Below are 12,171 nucleotides of genomic sequence, written 5' to 3'. Positions count from 1 at the left end.
TGATTTATCTTGTTTAATCTGTGTTTCTGACACCAGTGACTATCATTTTTAAATAATATATGTAGCCAAATATGTAAAAGATAAAAAATACCAAGATTAATGTAAAATTTAATTAAAAGCCAAGGGTCAAGTAGTGAAGACATAAAATCTATGAAGCTTATGGGTGAAATAAAGCATAATAAAAAATGCGTAAACAGAAATATAATTGATGTGGGAAATCTAAAAACATCACTCTTTTTATGATAGCTCAATTAAACCAAAATATATTGAAATGGAGAATCTGAATAACATTTAGAAGGTTGAGAAAAGATAAATGGAAAGAGATACACCCAAGAATCAAAAAGAATATATGTTATTTTCAAATGTCAAGGGAACATCTTTAAAACTTATCCTCTGAAAACTCATAATAAAAGGAAAATTAGGAATTGTAGCAACCATATTCTCCAATACTAAATCTAGACATGAATAACATAGGTATGGGGGGGGGGGAATGTCCCAAAACTCAGACATTTTTCAAAAAAGAATCTTGATTTTTTTTTAAAAAGATAATACTACAACTTATATAAGTTAAAACCAAATGAAAAACCTATTGAATCAGTAGTGAATTAATTACCTACAGGATTTTATATTAAAAAAGAAAAAGTGGAACTAAATGAGCTAGGCATTCAGCTTAGTTAGACCAAAAAAAGAAAAAAGAAAAAGAAAGAAAGAAAGCAAACATAAGAACAGTATGTAGAAAGGAATAAGAAGCAAAAAATAATATTTCACATGGACGATGTAATAAGATGGGCAAGTCCAGGAGTTATTTTTTGGTTTTGTTTTTCTTAGGAAATAATACATGAAAAAAAAAATCTAGAAGGCTAATGCAGGAAAGGAAAAAAAAAATGATATAAAAATAGATACAGCAGACATTAAAAATAAATTACATACTTCTGAGAAAATATAAATGACCTAAATTTACTCAAAATAAAGTATAATGCCTGAATAGACCATTAAGCAGACAATGAACTAAGATAGTGTTCACAGTACTACTAATAAAATGATTCACAAATGAGGTGGTTTAATAGGCAATTCCCTCAAACATTAAAGAACAAAACTCCCGTATCATAGAAAATGTTTCAAAATGTAGAAAAAAAAAGAAAATAGCTTACTTTTACAATTTTATAAGGCTAGCATAAAATTCACAATTTGACAAAGGTAAGTTTTTTACATTCCTTATGATAAGTGTGTAACTTGGTATTTTAGAAGCACAAACATAAATTTAAAGTTCAAATAGACATATGGTTGCATATTTGTAATCACCTTTTCTTGGTCTTGTTTTTCTCTAGACTTCATATTTTAATTCATCTACATCAAATCTCTTATTTAGAAATGAGAGAAAGATTGATTTCTGTGCTTATCATGAGTGAGAAAGCAGGACACCTTGGGACCTGCCCTCAGCTGTCTCAGGACCACACAGGGGAAGCTTGCTGATAATGCAGCTGACACTGAGACAGGCTATAAAATGAAGAGCCAGATCAGAGTCTCAGCTACTGTGTTCAAGCTTTCAAATCAAGCCTTGCCAGAAGACACCAAAACCTTTGGATTTTTTTCAGGTGCTTAAATTCCTTTATTCTCTAAACTAGTTTGTTTTGGGTACCTATTACTTATAATCAAAAAACGTCCTGCTAATATTAATTGGGGAAATGCTTTGTTTTGAACATACTAGGTGGTCAGGCTTCAAAGAGCGTGTGTCTCCCCGTGTGTGTGTTTGTCCCAATATCAGTATATTGTACATTTAGTAGTGATTTATCTTCCTGCTCAGTACATTTCCCACCCCCCCTTCTTTTTTTAATTAAAAAAATTAAAAAACATTTTCCCATCCCTCTCCCCTTTGTCAACCATCAGCTGTTCTCTGTATCTATGAGTCTGTTTCAGTTTTATTTTTATTTATTTGTTTCCGTTTTCATTTTCCACAAATAAGTGAAATCATACAGAATTTATTTTTCTTCATCTGACTTATTTCACTTAGCATATTACCCTCTAGGTTCTCTGTGTTGTTGCAAATAGCAGGATTTCATTTTTTTTTACTGCTGAGTAATATTGCATTGTATACATAGATCACATTTTTATCTGTTCGTATACTGATAGACACCTAGGGTGCTTCCATATCTTGGTTATTGTAAGTAATGCTGCAATGAACAAAGGTGTGCATACAGCTTTTTGAATTAGTGTTTTTGTTTTCTTTGGATTAATACCCAGAAGTGGAATTGCTGGGTCATATGGCAGCTCTACTTTTAACTTTTTGTAGAATCTTCTTACTGTTTTCCATAGTGGCTGCACCAGTTTACAATCCTGATAATGGTGTACGAGGGTTCCCTTTTCTCCACATCCTTGCCAGCACTTGTTATTTGTTTCCCATCGCCCTTCTTTATGAAACATACCCATTTCCTTTGGGAATATCTTCCCTATTTTCCACCCCACTTCTTCTTCACTGCCTTTATGGGCACTATGTGACTCTTTGTGTATTTTTGGTGCTTCTAATGACAATCTCCAAGCTATCTGGGCTAGCTTAGGGCAATCAAAGAATCCAGCATTCTTGGCAGAGTGGCTAGTACAAGGCTGAACATGTGTCTCAATAGAGCAATCAGTTTTCTTTATGTCAACCTATGACATTTAGAAAGAGGAGACCTTTCTTCTGCTTGGGGTTCTAGGCCAGGAGGATTTGAGTTTGGGGCTCCCAACAGCCTTGTCCTCATTCTCTCAATGGAAATTCATGTGCAGTTAGAAAGATTGAAGCCAGCCCAGAAAAAATCAGAAATGAGGGAGAGAGGGCGCCCAGAAGATAGCATTCAAGACCACTATTCCTGACATGCCAGAAGCTACCTTTATCTTTGAACTTCTCATTTCTTTTAGTCAATAAATTCCTTTTTGAGGTTAATATAGCATGAATAAGGTTTCTGCACTTCTCAAAACCTAGCTAGTAACACGTAGCAAAGCTTGTTCACACTTCTGTGTACGTAAAGATACCTACTGACTAATTCAGCTGCACACATGCTTATTTCACTCTCTCCTTAACATCTGTCTTTTCTCAGCATTTGATGTACTCATCGTGTTGGGGAAACTGATTGCATTCCCTACTCACTCCCCACACTCTGTGCTGCCCTTGCCTCTCCTGACAGCAAGCCTCCTAAGGAGGAAACAGCCATAGCAGGCTTTTTGAATCACTACTTGGAGCCTTATATCAACTAGACTTAGCAGACATTGCATTTGGAGCTGCCAAATAAAACATACTGGCTTGCGTATGAATTGATGAACTGAAATCTCACCATCATTTTGCTGACCTTCTGCCTAGTGATAGTCAGCTGGTGCTGGCAGACTGTGAAGACACAGCACTTTAATCTCTCTGCAAACAGGTTTCTGAGGCAGAGCCAGCTATCAGAGCACATCCCCAGACGAGTGGAAATATCCAGTCTCAATCATCACCTTGCATAGGTTTAGCTTGATATTGCATTTTATCCTTGTTTCGCTTTTTAATGGGCAACTTACATTTTTTTTTAAAAATTCTAGATATTCAGAAATGGCCCTAAGGTTGGCATGGCTGGCCCTCCCTTCCTTAACCTGGGGTCAGTTTAATACAGTACTGGTACTTAGGGAACTACAATTGAGGCCAAATGGATGGTATACTTTATTTGACAAATGGTGGTTCTTTAACTGTATCAAAACAATGGGCTGGTTAACTCTCAAAATGTCATTGGTTATAGTACCTATCTTTAAACTTCCCCTGTCCTTTTCTCTGACTATATACCTCTTCCAATTGCCCATCCACTGTCCCACGCACTTACATCATTTTGAATGAACAATCTCTCCCTTATAGAGATTTGTGTTACTATCTAGTTACAAGTGCTTAGAAAACTAATTGTTGACATCTTTCTTATTCTTGCATCCAAATCAATGCTTAAGAAACTGTATTTCAGACAATGGACTGCTTCATCCGTAGTTATCAATTTCTAGTTCTTTTAATCTACAGATATGTATTCAGTGAATATTATGAGCCAGACAACATGACAAACAAGAAAAGACCACACCCTATTGTCATCAAACTAGCTGATGAAAGATGAGTTGAGGTGCTCTTACTTCTATTCCCATTTAGTCAACTATCCATTTATTAGGGTTTTTCATGCATCTTCAGTTCTAATTCATATAGCTACTGTTTGTGCACACTTTACAAATTATACAGCTGTATACAAATATAAGTAAGTGTGTCAATAACTAAAAGCAACAAGGAGATAAAGAGGGCATTCATTACAGCTGTTGATGTTTATTTTGTATTTTTCTTCTCTCCCCTTCCCTCCACTTTCCCTTCTTTTGAGGTTGTACAAATTTAGGGAAAAATTAAAATTTCTCTAACAGACACTCTGGTATCTGTGATTATTGTTGCATTGCCTGAGGATATGAGAGTGATCATTTACAAATCACTGTGATTTAAATTGGAAATCTCCACAATTATACCCAGATGTAACATTTGAAAAAATAGATACTGAGATTTTACAGATACCTGGTTAATTTCATGATTGTATTAATAGTTAGATGATTCAGATAATTTGAGGCCTGAGAATGAGAATTATTGGGGAGACTTCTTGGGAGACAGGTTGCCTATCTTGGGACAACACCTGAATATCTTCCTATAGTCGAGAAGAAGTGTGTATTTCAGCAACTAAGTTCTACTAAGTTTTTTGTTGTTCTTAATTTTCTCATCAATAATAACATTTTATTTTCTTTGTTAACAAATTTCTTAGGTTAGTGCAACCTGAAAAGCCTTCTTAACTAAGCTTTTATAGAACTAAAATTTATGCATAAATGCCCTTTTTCATTATTTGGACATAAGTTGACAACAAGCTGTAACCTGAGTAGAAAGAGTTAAGGAAGTAAGGCCTCCAACCCCAGACGTGGTGATGCTCTGATTCTGTGTCTTCTGTGCAGCAGGAATTTGGTAGTAGAAGGGGAGAAATTTGTTTAGCACGGAGAAAAGTTTGTGGCTGTTGAGAAATAATCATTATACTTACATTTTGCCTGGAGTTTTTTTTTTTTTCTCCCCCTGCCCCCACACAGAGGAATAATCCATCCCACATCCTTTGAAGGGGTTATAGTCAATCCCACCAAAAACAGTGGAAGGAGGAAAGCTTATGGTATCCTTTCAAAGTCCAAAAGGTTCAACCGCTCAAAAATAGCTCCACTGCGGTAACAGAAAACCCTACCATTGGATGTGCCTGCTTCCAGAAGGGCAAGGTATTATGTGTCCAAGAAGTAGCTGCTGAAGAACAGAATAGCAGCCACAATAGAAACACATATTCACTAAGGAAACCTAAGAGTTTAACCTGCAAATCTTCTTTGTAATCCACTTTTTTATGTTGCTGGACCAGTTATTTTCACAAGGCCTGGGGGACTGGAATCTTAAAAAATAAGTTGTGATGTTAGATAAAGATGGGGTTACTAAAAATATGGAGCACTGGTGCCACACAGAATTTCTCGGTGTGGAGTATGTACTCCAGAAAAATATCACTACTGAAAACTGATCATTACCAGACGCGTGGGGATGTCTTGGTATTGTCTCTTGGACATATAACAGGCCTAAGGTCTCCCAAGAGACCATCAGAGTGACAGTTCCCTTTGATGCATCTTTTCCCAAAGTATTGTTTGAGGAAATAAATTTTGTGAGGTACTCTGAAATAAAATCATTTTGAAGTCAAATAAGTTTGTTTCTACATCAATCCCACTAAAGACTCAAAGATGTTGCACATAACACATCAAGGGATCTGAGAAGCCATGAATTAAACATACCTGCTTAACTTTGTGACACATCGTGGAATCTCTCTTTTTTTGAAATGAGTAATACCCTGTGGGTTTACTTAGTGGGTCTATTTTCTTTCTGATGATTTTGTTTTGTTTTGTCAACACTTAGAAAGTGCTATCTATATGCCAAGCTACTTTCTTAGATGAGGAAGCTGGGATAACAAGATGTTGTGGTTGTTAAGAGGCAGAATTCACACTCAGGTAGCTTGGTGCCAAAGGCATTTTATTTGATCACTACATATTAAGGTTTGTCCTCAAACCTTGAATTTTTAGAAACTTGATTCTGCTTACAAGTCATGGGATGCTTCATCTGTAGGGTTGGAGGCACCTTAAATAAAATCAAGAGACTGAAGTTTCAAACCAGAATGTCTACTTTATAATTTACAAGAAATTGCCACTGTGGAGATTAGCACATTGAAGTGCTTATTTATGCATTCTTCCCTTCTTGGAAGACCTTTGTGGGAAGCCAGACCACATGCAAAAAATGTTGCTGCGTGGAAATGAAATCAGAACAAGGAGAGTTAATCAGATCACTGTTTCTCGTTCTGTGCTTCAGGGATTTATAATTGTGGGGGAAATAATGAGTGAAGTCCTTCATTATTGATATAGTGAAGTTCAATTTTTTTTCTCATAAAAGTTCATTTTTTTTCCCAACAAAAACTCTCAGTAGTGGGAATATTGCACCCGAATGGAAAAACTGAGAACGTGTGCTTGCTCATCTTCCCCTCTAAAAGCCAATGAAAAGAAAGAGAAGGTTCATTTATTCAATAAATAAATCCACGACTATGCCAAAGCTGTACAGGAGGTCATTAGAAAACCAGAACTCGCATACAATTCCTGAAAGATAAAAAGCAAATGTGAATAGATTTTTGAAGAGTAAAACCAGAGGAAGACAAACTACAAAACATGAATAGGCTATGCCTGAGGTGGTAGTAATACTCCTGATTGATCTTGGCCGGACATAATGAATATAAACTGTTGGATGGATTTTGGGATATTTCTCAGACGGTTTCATTGCTGAGTTACAGTTTGTGCTCCCAGAGCAACTAAGCCCCTCCCCTTCCCCTGTACTGCACCCAGCAGTGATTTTGGTGTTGTTTGGTCACAGGATAAAGCAGAAAGCCAGAAAAGAATTATACAGTCAAGGCAAGACACCAGATAGCTATCAGTATCCAAGAAAGACAGAATTGCCTCTACTCAAGAAAATGTAACTCACATCTCAAATTCACCACAGCCCTTGCTTCTTCTGTCCTGTCAGTATGAGGGGCAAGATGTGGTCATCAAAGTAGTCAGGCATTGTTCAAAGTAGACATGATCAAAGAGCCAAATATATGAATCACCACGAATCACGAAATATATGACAGAATTAACAATGTGAAAAAGAGTCACCAAAACAAACATATGTACCAGTAACACCTGACAAAATAGAGTAATTGAGAAAAGGGAGATAAAAACCTCAGGATAAGCATAATTAATGTAGTTCAGAGAAGTTACAAAGAATATTATGATCATAAAAGGGAACAAGTTAGAAATTTTGGACACTAAAAGTTTGTTGGAAAAAAATAGAGGGAGGGAATGTAAAATAGACATAACTACAGAGAATATTTTGTGAGCCTGGAGATTAATCTGGAAATTTTTCAAAATTTCAAGAAAACTAAGAAAAGAATGGAATATGTAGCACAATAAAATAGACACATAAAAGTAAAAGAAGAAATTAATTCAGATAAGAAATAATTAAATGTAAGAATGGAGAGGGGAAAAAAGCTGGGTTTTTGTTTTTAATGATTAAAATAGACAAGCCTTGGGAATAGTTTATCAAGAAAAAGAGGGAATATGGAACTATGTTAAACATGAGAAAGAAAACATAAACTGCTATAAACTCTCTTCCTAAAATGGTGTCTGGAACTTAATAGTTGCTCAATAAATTTTCCTTTTATGTTTAAGTGAGTGAATGTTTATGTTTAGTAACATTTAATTTTATAACAGCTCTTGTCAAAACTTGATAGAATCATAGAATGCTTGAGACCCTGGGCCTCAACCTAGTGAGTCTGTTTCATTCATTTTTCAAATAAGGCAGCTGTGGCCCAGAGGGAGATTATTAGTTGTGGAAAATCATATACCAATTATTAGAGCACTTAGAAGAAGAATCAGATTCTACGTCTGTTAGACTAAGGTATTTCTTACTTGTTTACATTTCTTCCTGCTTTTTTTACACCCATTCCTTACGATTATCTGTGCAGTCATTATTATCTTGCTTTCTTTAGCTATAAGAAACCCTCAGTGTTTATTTTCACTGTACATAACTCTAAATAAAAGTGTTCTTTGACTCTGGTCAGTATTCATTCTACTGGATAATGCAAATTTGTGTCTCAAAGAATTAGAGGAAAACTATTGATGTGCATTCCAAACAACTACCATCAGAGAGACCTATAGTATAATCTCTTCCCTTGAACTTGCAAACAGACAACAATATTTGGGCTTTTTCTACTCAAGCAGTTTATCACATGATGTTTTGAGTCAACTCTCCATTTCCTAGATTAACTAGCCTACCTCATGGCTATTTCATCATCTTGACCCAAGATAATAAAGTCAATTTATGCTCCCATTTATTTTGATTCAAGTCAGATGGATTTCAACCCAGAGGCGGTGCTTGACACTGTAAGATACATTACTTCACTCACTTCTTCAGCAGTACCATTAGCCCTATTTTAGGTAGGAGAGACTGAGGCTCCCAAATGATGCCTTGCCCACAATGGCATATTAAGAGGAAAGCCAGGATTTGAAGCCAGTTTTCTGTGTTTTTTTTTTTTACTGAACATGTTGTGGCCTCTCTTTCCTGTATGCTTGTGGGGTGGGTGGGGAGTACAGACATCACTATTGATTCTGGTGATAACATAAATAATCAAGCTGACTCAGCTGTGAATTCGCCTGCCATGATTATCAGAATAGATCCACACTCTGCTACTTTCCTCCACTTCCTTGCTAGGGATAACAATGCTTCCAAACATTTCCTAGTGTGACAATCTTAATGCAGTACCAGATAAAGGAATTTTATTGTTATTTCTTCTGATTAAATTTAATGGCTTAATCTGTGGAATGATAATAGTTTCATCTTTTCAGAGCTTTCTTGTTTAGTCTTTCAGGGTAGGACTGAAATTGCCCATAAAGGACATTCTGCGCTATATTCCGACAAAAGGAATGGTGAGATGGACCCATTTAGTCCACTAACATTTTTATTGTCAATAGAGGCATCATCATGAGCATTGGATTCTTTTATTTTCTTCCAAGACTAAAATGGAGTTTTTGCTTTGTTTTGTTTTAAAACCATGACTTTGGGATTTTGCATCAATGTTAAAAAGTCAGGACTCTGAGGCAGCGTGACTTTGGTTTGGATCTTAGCCCTGTAATATGTGAGCTCAGTGTACTTTAGCACATGAGCCTGGAGGAACCTCAGTTCTCTTATCTTCAAGACGGAAATAACAACAACAATGTATTTCATATGCTTAATATCAAGATTAAATGGTTACTGCAGATATCAGTACTTGGTTCACAGTAAGCCTTGAGTATATATACTAGTTGGTGAACTTGATCCAGCGAAGAGTCTGCTGAACCTTCATTTTTGCTCATATTATTTGAAAAATTGTAGGTGGACATAATTCAAAATTTAAAACATGAAAAATCGGAACTTAAAACAAATGAAGAAACAAGCAACAGTGCAGCTTCTTCATACTTTGTCTCATCCCATCCCTAAACTCAGATACCCTCATCTTTTTCTTTGGGAATCATTGAATCCCTAAATGTCATTGATTGATTATAGCCTACACACATTACTACACACATTACTTACCAAAGAAATTGGAGAAATGGCTCAAATCGGTTCATCTTTGTTGTTTTATCTTTATAAGCATTTATAATGTCAGTTTGATATGTTCAAAGTTGACCAATCCATGAAAATCTATGAAAAGGACATTTAGTGCTGTTCCAGGTATATTATAAAGGATAACAGTCATTTTTTCCTTCAGTGTCACTTTTATTTCTGTTAAGAGACAGAATCCTGAGTTGGATAGATTATGGTTCTGTCTAAAAATGGCATTTCCTTCCTGAAAGGAGTTGACTATAGACAAATGTTTATTCCTGTGTTCCCTGAACTATTCAGCAGCAGAAACATTGAGTATGAATGGATAGAAGGATGAGGGTGAGAGTTTTAAGTGCAAATATTTATGATTTAAGAATGTGACAAAGCTGTTGTTTGCTTTAAAATACATGAAAGCCTCCCCCATTTGAATGCCTTTCTGGAAGATTAGGACATGATCACATTATAACACTATTGTAGTGTTTCATCATGAACACAATGGCTGTGTGTGAGGTTGAGGGAAGGATTGTTGGCAAGTAGTTATCTAGCAACACGGAATGTGATGATCCTATAGTAAATATGTTCTAACATCATTTCAGCTATGAGATGAAAACATATATTTTTAAATGCTAGTGAATTCTAGTCTAAACTATTTTGTAATATTTGTAGTTGATCAAGTGATTTAATTAATTTGACTGATACTCTAGAATGGATCCTTGGCGTTTGCTGAGAACAAAATATGCATGATAAACTTGCATATATTAAACATGTGGAGTGTCACCTGTTGTCTTATTTCCTTTTGCTTGATCCTAACAATCCTGCTGAGAAGCATACTCATGAGAAGTCTGGGCTCACAGGAGTCCAGTGTCTTGCAAGGCTCACTTTGGCCATTGATACCAGGCGTAGAATAGCCCAGCTCCCTGCATTCTTCAGTGGTGCTTTCCTCCCTGTCTTCCCAACTTAAGTGGAGAAAAATTGAAAACATTCAGGAAGAATCTCTTATTAGGCTAGGTTTGAACCTACTGAAAGCATCAATGTTACGATGACTATTCTAATTCTGAGGGACAAGTTATTTTATTGAGTAGCTATTGGTTTTTCTTTTATATATGCAGAAAATAAGATGGAGATCACAACCAAACTTAGTGCCAGTTGAGGCCAATTTCAAAACAAGAGAAAACAAGAATGTAGGTGTAGATGCAGATGTGAAGCAATTAAGTATTTTCCCCCGAAATAATTGGACTATTGGGATTTTAAAATGCATAAAAATATAACTTACCTATCTAGATACATATATAACTGCTGGGTTTTTTCTTAAACTTAGAAATGGAAACTAATCCCATACCACATTTTAAACTGTAGTCTCTCTGCATGTCTGTAAACATGGAATTTAAAGACTGATGCATGAAAAATGGATTCGTTTCAGCCTTCTCAATGACCAGCGTGGATGTCTGCATATATTCTGGGTATTGATTTTGAAGGATAGCTATACTTTCATCCAGATTATCTATTTCATTGTCCTGGCCATCATCTTATTTTGATGACCTTTTGTCTAAAATACTACCTGTTATTAAAGAATTACCTCTGAGTATTTTGTTGCAGCAATGCTTCGTACCATTCCAGTGTCTTACAGACCACATTTTTTTGTATGTTAGACAGCCAGAGTATGTGATTAGAATTAAATATTAAAAATACAAATTAAAAAGAATGTTAATTTATTTTGTTCTGAAAGCCTATTAACTGGAGAAGTCTTTTTTTTTAATCTATTTTGAGTATCTAGCATCAGCAATATCATGTTCATAGCACACCTCATTAAGTAAGGCAATTTAACAACAAAAAAAACCACTGTATTCAAATGAATGCTAATAACTTATAAAAGCACAAATAAAATTGAATTTGTATGAGAAAGAGTTTGTCCATGTCTAGATACTGGGTAATCATTAATTTCTACATATTTCCTAGAAATAATTACAGAATTTCATTGTTTTTCCCAACCTTTGGATTTTCAAGAATACTATATAAGATTAAGGTTAAAAAATAAGCAATAAATCCTAATTTACCCCGCCCCCCAATTTTTATCTTTTCTAAGAAAATCTAGAACTATTTCAAATCAATTTGCTATTTATTTCCTTTTTCTTTCCAAGATTTTCATAAAATTTCATATCACATTGTAAATTTTTGAAGTTAGGGAGGAATTTGAACCTGAGTAGAAAGTCATAATAATAAGTAATGATGTTCTTTTAGCAATTATAACATTTTTGAAGGAAAGTATTTCCTATAGAGGCTACTGAATCCAGCAATCAAGAAATACTGACTCTACCATCTGTGAACAGTATTTTGAACCTGGTTGCCTCAGGGGCTATAACTTTGGGAAACAGCTTTCTCTAACATGGTGGAGAGCTTCAGTTACCTAGAAGTTCTAGAATTCGGTCTGCTGTTATACATAGAATTTTTTTTTGTTTGTTTAGAATACATGCATAACATAGACA

This window comes from Rhinolophus hipposideros (genome assembly GCF_964194185.1).
Source record: "Rhinolophus hipposideros genome assembly, chromosome: 3".
Taxonomy (NCBI): Eukaryota; Metazoa; Chordata; class Mammalia; order Chiroptera; family Rhinolophidae; genus Rhinolophus; species Rhinolophus hipposideros.
This window is presented reverse-complemented; position numbering follows the sequence as displayed.